This window comes from Centropristis striata, chromosome 15 (assembly GCF_030273125.1).
Source record: "Centropristis striata isolate RG_2023a ecotype Rhode Island chromosome 15, C.striata_1.0, whole genome shotgun sequence".
In the NCBI taxonomy this organism is placed as follows: domain Eukaryota; kingdom Metazoa; phylum Chordata; class Actinopteri; order Perciformes; family Serranidae; genus Centropristis; species Centropristis striata.
Genome location: NC_081531.1, coordinates 24,455,568 through 24,464,814, shown reverse-complemented (window position 1 = coordinate 24,464,814; position 9,247 = coordinate 24,455,568). Strand labels below are relative to the sequence as shown.

General features: G+C 40.8%; 1 long non-coding RNA gene across 1 annotated transcript; it reads left to right on the top strand.

The window, feature by feature from the left end:
• Window positions 1–5,881: 5,881 nt before the first annotated feature.
• On the top strand, window positions 5,882–6,438 carry LOC131987096 (uncharacterized). Its single transcript, XR_009395733.1, has 2 exons — window positions 5,882–5,926; window positions 6,004–6,438. It is a non-coding gene; the product is annotated as an uncharacterized LOC131987096 (long non-coding RNA).
• Window positions 6,439–9,247: the final 2,809 nt, after the last annotated feature.

Here is a 9,247-nt window from a genome sequence, read left to right as displayed (position 1 = left end):
GGTCACAGAGACAATTCTTTATTAAACCATGACAGCATAGAGTCCTCAGTACAAAGGCCCCCGGTTCTTCTTCTTCTTCTTCTTTGGAGTTTAATGGCAGTGGGCATCCTTAGTGTTGCATTTACCGCCATCTGCTGGATTTTATTTCCTTCTCATTTCCCTTCTATTATAATCTTTTAATTAATCCAGTTGAAATAAGGAATCTCATTATGTTTCTCCTTCCTTGCTTAGTTTTCCCACATTCTATTAAATTCTTGAAACTATTTCCCTCCATTCCTTCCCTCCGCAGCCCGATCCTCATCTCTTCCCTCTCTCTTTCATATCCAGCACATGCTATCAACACATGTTCCACTGTCTCCCTCTCCCCACAGTTACACTGCCCCGTTGGATGTTTTCCTATTATACTAAGTGTATTATTCAGTTTACTATGTCCTATTCGTATTCTGCTCATGATGACTTGCTCTGTTCGGTTGTCTCCATAACATCGCACCTCTCCTACTACACTTTGTAATTTATATAAATGTCTCCCTTTCTCCTGGTTCTTCCAATATTGATTCCATTGATTGTTTATTTCCTTCCGTACTAAACTTTTCCCCTCTGTTTTTGATAATTTTACTTTCATTTCCACCTCCTCTTTCTTTACTGCCTCCTTAGCGATTTTATCTGCTTTTTCATATCCTTGAATTCCTAAATGAGCTGGAACCCACATGAATGTTATTTCCCTCCCCTGCTGTATTAGTCTGGATGTTTTTATCAATAATTCATATAGTATTTCCTGATGTGACTCTGCTTTCCTGCTTTTAATGCTTAAGAGTGTTGACACTGAGTCACTACATATTGTTATCTTCTTGTCCCTCCTCTCCTCCACCCATTCTATTGCTAGTAGTATTGCACATAATTCCACTGTATATACACTTAAGTGATCTGAAGTTCTTTTAGACATTTTGAAATGATACCTGGGAACCACTACTGCTGCACCCGTTACTCCTGTTGCCTGCTCCTTGGACCCATCTGTATATATGTGAATATGTTCTCCATAATTTTCCTCTATATAGTTATAAAATTCCTGCACTAAATCCGCTGTTTTATTTCCTCTTTTAATGCTCCATACTTCTAAATCTACATTTATCTCCTGCATCATCCATTCAGGTACTGCTGACCACCACACTGTTGGGCTGAATTCTATTTGTTGTATTTTCATCTGTTCAGCTATTCCCTCACTGACCCATCCAAGACTTGATTTTTGACCTTTCACCCCCCCCCCCGGTTCTTCTTCTTTCTTCTTCTTTGTGTTGTTTTATGGCGGTTGACAAACAACTTTTTGGTGTATTACCGCCACCTACTGATATGGAGTGTGGACCTGAGTTTAACTAAATAATAATAAAATAATAACAATAAAAATTAATTAATTAATTAATTAAAAAAAAAAAAAAGAGAAAAAAAAAGGAGAAAGTACATAAATTATATTCTCTCTATTAATCTTGTTCTCCTAAGATACTGTAACAAAAAGGAATAACATTTCTCCTCTGAACTTCTTTGTAAAAGATCCCGTAAATCAAAGTTCAACTTAATTTCTTTAAGGTTCAATATCAGTTCCCTTCTCTCCTGATCATACTTCTGACAATAAAGCATCACATGTTCTAAATTTTCTTCTTCATTACAATATTGTCATCTTCCCGAATTGTGTTTTCCCATTTTAAATAGTGTACTGTTTAATGCTGTATGACCCAATCTTAATCTGGATATTATTGTTTCCTCTTTTCGTGTTCTCCCCACGCTTCTCATCACACCTACTTTTCTTTGAATTCTATATAACCACCTTCCTTTTCTCTCTTCTTCCCACTGCTTTTGCCACCTTTCTTTCAATTTGCACTTGATTATAGTTTTCACTTCTGTTTTACTAAATAGAACCGCGATATCAATATTATTCCTTTTTGTTGCTTCCTTTGCACATTTGTCCGTCAATTCATTTCCTTTGATTCCTATATGCGCTGGTATCCATACCATTATTATACTTATTCCCATCATTTGAATTCTGTATAATGTTTGTTGTATTTCTATTAAAACATCTGGCCTACCTTCTGATTTGTTATTTCTCACACTGATTAATGATGAACTGGAGTCAGAGCATACTACTGCTCTTAAAGGTCTCACCTCTTCAACCCACTGTAATGCTAGCAAAATCGCCAACATCTCTCCTGTATACACTGACAGTCCATCACTGATTCGTTTGTGTATTTTAATACTAAATTCTGGGACTATGAATGATATACCGATTTTATTAGTTGAGTTTTTTGAAGCATCTGTATAAATCTGAACATATCTATAATAATTATTTTCTATATATGTCTTTATTACTAGTGGATGTAAAATAAATTCCTTATCTTTGTTCTTTTTTCCCAGCAATGTTAGATCAACAATGGGATCAGGAAGTATCCATGGATGTATTACAGAGAGTGGTACCGTTTGACAAATATCTATTTCATTTACTTCAAGTTCTTTTGCTTTCTGCTCAATTACCCATCCAAAACTTTTTGTTTCTCTTCTCTCTTTCTCCCAACATTGTTTCAGTATATCTTGTGTTGGATGATCTTCATTATGTCCTTTTAGATTAACCCAGTAATTTATTGATAACTGTGTTCTTCTTAATTCTAATGGCATTTCTCCCATTTCCACTTGTAATGCTGATGTAGGGGTTGTTCTAATAGCACCTGAGCATAGTCTCAAAGCCTGATACTGAATATTGTCTAACCTTTTAAGAGATGTGTTTGCTGCAGAACCAAATACTACACAACCATAATCTAACACTGACCTGATTAATCCTATATAAATGGTTTTCAGTGATGTTCTCTCAGCTCCCCATTCATTTCCTACCAGACATCTCATTACATTTAAAACTTTCTTACATTTATCATTCATTTTCTGAATATGTACATTCCATGTTATTCTTTCATCAAACCACAAACCCAAAAATTTGAATTGTTTCACTCTCTCCAATTCTTGATTATATAATCTAAGATTTAAATTACCCACACTTCTTTTCCTTGTAAAGAACATTGTCTTTGTTTTATCTACAGAACACTTAAATGACCATTCTTCTATTTTGATAATAGCCTCTTGTAATTTATTCACAAGGAATTCCAAATTCCTACCCCTTTTCCAAATTGCCCCATCATCTGCAAAAAGAGAAAATCCCATCCCCTTTTCTACACTCATAAAAACATCATTTATCATAATAGAAAATAACAAAGGACTGACCATACTCCCCTGAGGCGTTCCATTTTCAATAACTAATTTCCCTGAATAACACTTCCCTATTTTAACTTGAATAGATCTTCCCACCAAAAAATCCTTGATCCACCTATACATTGGGCCTTTAATCCCTAATTTGCTTATTTTAATTAATAATCCCTCTTTCCACATCATATCATAAGCCTTCTCTATATCAAAAAATATGGCTACTACACTTTCCCTATTAATCTGAGCTTTCCTTACATCATGTTCTAAACATAGAGCAGGGTCCATGGTATTTCTACCTCTCCTGAATCCACTTTGATATTTAGATATATAACCTTTGCTTTCTACATAATATGTTAATCTTTCATTTATCATTCTTTCCATTATTTTGCATACGTTAGATGTTAATGCGATGGGTCTATAACTCCCTGGGTTACTACCATCTTTTCCTGGCTTACATATCGGAATTACAACCGCTTCTTTCCAAACTTGTGGTAACCTTTCTCCAAACCTTATTATATAGCTCCAGTAAGATGTCTTTAGATGATTCACTAAGATGACTTAACATGATGTAACATGTCTGATCTTTCCCCGGTGACGACATCTTAGTTTTCTTAAGAGCACGATTCAGTTCTGCCTTTGTAAATGAAACATTTATTAAATCATTGGCATCCTCATCTTGCAGTAATAGCTCCTCATTCTCATCTATTGTAGCTTCCCTTCCTTTCCGTCCCTCTTCACTTATATTACTAGCGCTATGAACCTTGACAAAATTCTGAACCAACATCTCTGCTTTTTCCTTCATCTGTTGTTGCATCAGTTTCATTTTCAGTTAAGACTGGATACCCATATTCTCTTTTAATTCCATTCATTCTTTTAATCATTCCCCATATTTTACCTATTTCTGTTTCTCTTCCTATTGAATTACAGAATTTCCTCCAATAATCCTTTTTTGCATTTTTAATTATTTTCCTCACATTTGCTTGGCAACCTTTTAAATTCAATAAGATTCTGGTAATTATGAGTTATTTTTAATAATCTAAATGCTTTATTCCGAGATTTTATTACATTATCACATTCCTTCGTCCACCATGGCACAATTTTCTTTTTACTTCTACCTCCCTTCCTTTGAATTGTTTGCTTTGCTGCTCCTATAATAGCTTCACAAACTGAATGATTTAATTCATCAACATCTTGATTAACATCTACTTTTTCCTTTTCTTTTTCACTAATATGCTTAAATTTTTCCCAGTCAACATTACTAAAAACCCATCTGTCTCCTCCAGTCTCATACTCTTCCAGCCTCACGCCTGTTTCTATTATTATAGGATAGTGATCACTTCCCACTGTTGTTTCTTTTACAATTTCCCAAGTACAAATACCTGCCAGTGTTTCTGACACTAAAGTAAGATCCACAGCAGACTCCCTACCATTCTTAACATCAATTCTTGTACCTTTCCCATCATTGAGGCATACTAGGTTTTTAATTTCCATCATCTCTTCAATAACCTCTCCATTTTTATCATTATAACTATCCCATAATGTACTATGAGCATTGAAATCTCCACAACAAATAATTTCCCCCTCTAAATTTACAGTTAATTCCTCCAGTAATTCCATTGAAAGCTTCTTACAAGGATTGTAAAAGTTAGCTACTTTGATGAAACCATCTTTTGTCCAAACTTCAATCACTATCATTTCCCACTCTTTCCCTTTCTTTACTATTCTATATTGCATTTCTTGTTTTACAAATATTATACAGCCTCCTCCACTTCCCTCCACCCTATCTCTACGTATACTATCATATCCTTTAATTACGAAATCTAATCTTGTTTTAAGCCAAGTTTCTTGAATGCATATAATTTCTGGTTTATTTCTGATCCCGTTAATAAATCCTTTAAATTCCTGAGCGTTTGCAATTAAACTCCTTGCGTTCCATTGTAGAATAATCATTTAGTCTAAGTCTTGTCCCCAAAAACCCCTGATTTCCCCACTTCCTCAAGTCTTCTGTTGATTTGTTCCCATGATATATCTTTCATATCCAAAAAAATTTCCGCTCCTTTCACAATTATCTTAATTTTCTCTGTTTTGTGTTTAACTTGATCCGCAGTTGATCACATATGCAACAAACAAAATCAACTTGTCCACATCTAGTTCTGTACTCCTTATTGCTTGCCCTCTCCGACCTCCTCCTGATCTTGAGCTGTCAATAGTTTTGTCTGTTTCTTCCTTTCTCTTTTGTCCTTCCACTGTCTTTACTGCTTCAGCATAGTGTAGCAGCATAGAGGTGCTGGCTGTTTAGTGCCACTGGTGGCGGTAATGAGGTGGGCCGTATAAAAGCCGCCGTCCTCTCCTCGCGATTCCTTTTGCATCCGCGTCATTGGTTCGTCACTTCCGGGTCCCCGGTTGTTTAGCCGACAGGTATGGCTGCCCGCTGTTTCGACTCATTGATCGCTTGGTTCTTTCTGCGTGCTCACGGCATTTGTGTTTGCAGGGTGATTGTTTGCATGCTGCTCTGGGCAACTCATGTGCGGCGGTGCCTTCTGTTTGGTGAGGGTCCCCTCTTTCTCGGCGTGTTAATTGATACTGTCTGACGGCTAACGCTAGTGTGGTCACAGGTGAATGCCAGCAGCGGCGGGTGTCCTCTCTCCCTCTCTCCTCCTTGAGAGTATGTGTGTGTCCCTAACAGGTATGTGTGTATTAGTATGGTCAACTACAGTATTATAATATCAAGCCGTAATGCTAACAGTATCTCTTTCTAATTAGGAGTGTGCAATTAGCTGGTGGTTGCTGCTGCTTTGTCTCCGCGGCTGTCTCCGCGGCCGCTCTGTCTTTATTAAAGACTGTCCATACTAAAGACGTTGTCTCCACTAAAACTGTCATCTGTAATCACCCTGCTGGAGCTCGTTCCTGGGCTGCTAAATGCGCAACCGCGCTCAATAGATCTGGTGTATTGCAGCCGAGCTGCTGCCCGCTGTTGACGGCCCACACCGTGCCCCCAGAACACTGATTCGGACTTTGATCCAGACCCGGAATGAGTGTTTTATTATAAGTGTTTATTTTAGGATTATTTTGTACACCATGTTATTTTAGGATTAAAATGGGCAGTCACTGATTTTGTTAACATTTGATTTTGTGTTTGTTTTTGTTGATTTGCCCACTAATTTGTTTATCCCTTTTTCTTTAGTTGCTGGAGACTGGTGGTGGTGGTGTCCTCCCCTTTTCCGTCGTTTGCTGTGTCCTGGGAGTGGTCTTCACTAGAGTGTATCACGTATGTCGGGTGTTTTAAGTTGATTTCTTTATTGTTGGTGGATCTCCTCCCCCCTCTGCACTAGCCCTTGTCCATCCAGTCAGCTCCAGCTCCCCCCCCCCCCAGTTTGCTTTCCTTGCTTTTATATTTGAAGGACTGTTTTTAAGATTATTGTGAAAAAAAATATAATAAAACTATTCCTATTTTCATAACCACGTCTCCTGCCTTTGAGTAAACCTTACCTGTGTGCTGCTCCCAAATTAATTCCCTGGGTGAAATTCCCAGGGTGGCGTTGTCGGTTTCTTTCCTTAATTTGGCTGTTTAAATTATATGGTTTAATTTCTTTAGTTCACTTTATACTCGCCACAAACTTGGCGTTGTCGGCAGGATTTGCTCTTTTTAACGGCTGAGACGTGTGTTCACTTCTGTTTAGTTTTTTTTTTTTTCCTGTTTTTTTTTCTTTTGTTGTCTTTAATTTGTTGTGTGGCCTAATTTTCTTTCTGTTTGTGCATACAGATTGGAGTAATTGGAGACAAAGCAGCAGTGGCCCTTTTGTGGACGTTGAGTTTTGGTGCCTACTACAGGTTTGAATTTTGTGGTGCTTTTGCATCATAGTTAGTGGTAGTGTGAGTTTGTAGTAATCATGGAGGACGAAATACTTGAACTTAGAGGGCTGATTGCACAGTTAACAGCAGATAATGAGCGGTTACGACAGGGACAGGCTGGCCCTAGTGTTCTGCCATCTACTTCTTCAGCACGACCTGTTATCCCCCCCACTTCTGGTCCCTCCGTAGCAGAGAGGTTAATTTTTGTGCCTAGAGATAGGAAGTGTCCGGTCTTTAGGGGAAGGACAGGCGTAGAATTGAGTGAGTGGGTGGAGGAGGTGCAGGCGAGTATGAGGGCTCGGCGTTTGTCCCAGTCTGATCAGGCGTTTTTCCTGCTCGACCACCTAGAGGGAGAGGCCAAGGATGAGATAAAGTATCGCTCTGCCGCTGAGAGAGAGAACCCTGTTAAAATATTTGCCATTTTGGAGGAGCTGTACGGGTGCTCAGAGTCGTATGTTTCACTGCAGCAGGCTTTCTTCTCCAGGAGGCAGCAAGAGGGAGAAACTCTTCAGGAGTTCTCCCTTGCTTTAATGGGCCTAATGGAGAGGGTGAAGCAGTGCGCCCCCACTGACATGCCGGATGCCGGGACCCTTTTGAGAGATCAGTTTGTCGAGCACGTTTTGAATCGTTCCTTGTGTCGTGAGTTGAAGCAGCGGGTGCGTAGTCAGCCTGATTGCACCTTGCTCGATGTGAGGGCCGAGGCTATTCGCTGGGAGCGGGAAGGTTTGCCTGGTGGTGCGAGAGGTCGCAGCCAATCAGTCCCCTCAGTGTATGGTGTCCAGTATGGTGTTCATGGTGGCCCCCAGGGGGCTGTTCCATCCTCCACGGCTTCTGAGATGAGTGAGATGAGGGAGATGTTAGAGCATCAGCAAGCGCAGCTCAATCAGCTCATGAGGAGCATTGCTCAGCTACAGAACTCCAACCAGTACCGTCATCCACCACCATCAGGGCCCTTAATATGCAGACGTTGTAATCAGCCAGGACATTATGCACGTGAGTGTGATGGGGTGCGTGTTCCTTCTCGTTCTCAGTTTCCTTCACGACCCCACTTGAATACTGGTCGGCAGTCTCGCTCTCCGGTGTCGGAAAACTAGTGCCCACCGAACTGCAGAGCCACAGTTTGGGTGGGGCCGCTACTGGCTCAAAAGCTGCTTTACGCAACTTGGATGCTTCGGGATTGATTTCGTCTTGCCCCCATTTGGATGTAGACATGGGTGGTGTGAGGGTCCCTTGCCTGGTAGACACCGGTTCCATGGTGTCTACAATCTCTGAGAGTTTCTTCCGCCAGCATCTTGAGCCTTGGGGTCTATCCATTCGTGTCATTGGTTGGAGCTTAGGGCTGCCAATGGTCTGACTATTCCTTACCTTGGGTACCTTGAACTCGACGTGCAGCTTTGTGGTAAACTAATGCCTCAATGTGGTGTTTTGGTGGTGAGGGACCCACCTGGTGGTGTGCCCTCTCGAGTGCCTGGAGTTTTGGGGATGAACGTGATCCGTAAGTGTTACCAGGAGCTTTTTGGCCAATATGGTGTAGATTTGTTTTCTCAGGTCTGTATCTCAGAGGCCCCCAAGCCGGTCGTGCAGGCACTGCAACAGTGCCATCACGCTAGTGACCTAGCTTCTCAGGATGCTCCAGGGAAAGTGAAGGTCAGGGGTAAGAGGGGTTTGCAGATTCCAGGCGGGGTGATGAAAATTGTGGCTGCCACATGTTCTGAGCAGTACTCTGGTTCTACAGTACTATTTGAGCCTTTAGAGGTTGGTTTGCCTGCTGGGTTGCTTGCTTCCCCGTCTTTAGTTCGTGTCATCAGGGGCACAGCCTACATACCTGTCATTAATGTTGGCTGTAACCATGTTGTTTTGTACCCCCGCACTGCTGTGGGCACACTGAATTTTGTGCATGTGGTCAGCCTCCCTTCAGGGGTCACTGAGGTGCCATCAGGTGTGGCCACCGTGTCCTCCCAGGCAGCTTCCTCTAGTGTGCCGCAGCAGGTGGAGAGTGTGGATTTGTCGTCGTTGTCTGTGGAGGAGCAGGGTCCGGTGAGGTCCTTGCTTGAACATTACTCTTCAGTCTTTTCCACCAATGACACAGATTTGGGTTGTACTAATCTTATCTCCCATGACATTCCTCTGATAGATGATACTCCAGTGACGCAGC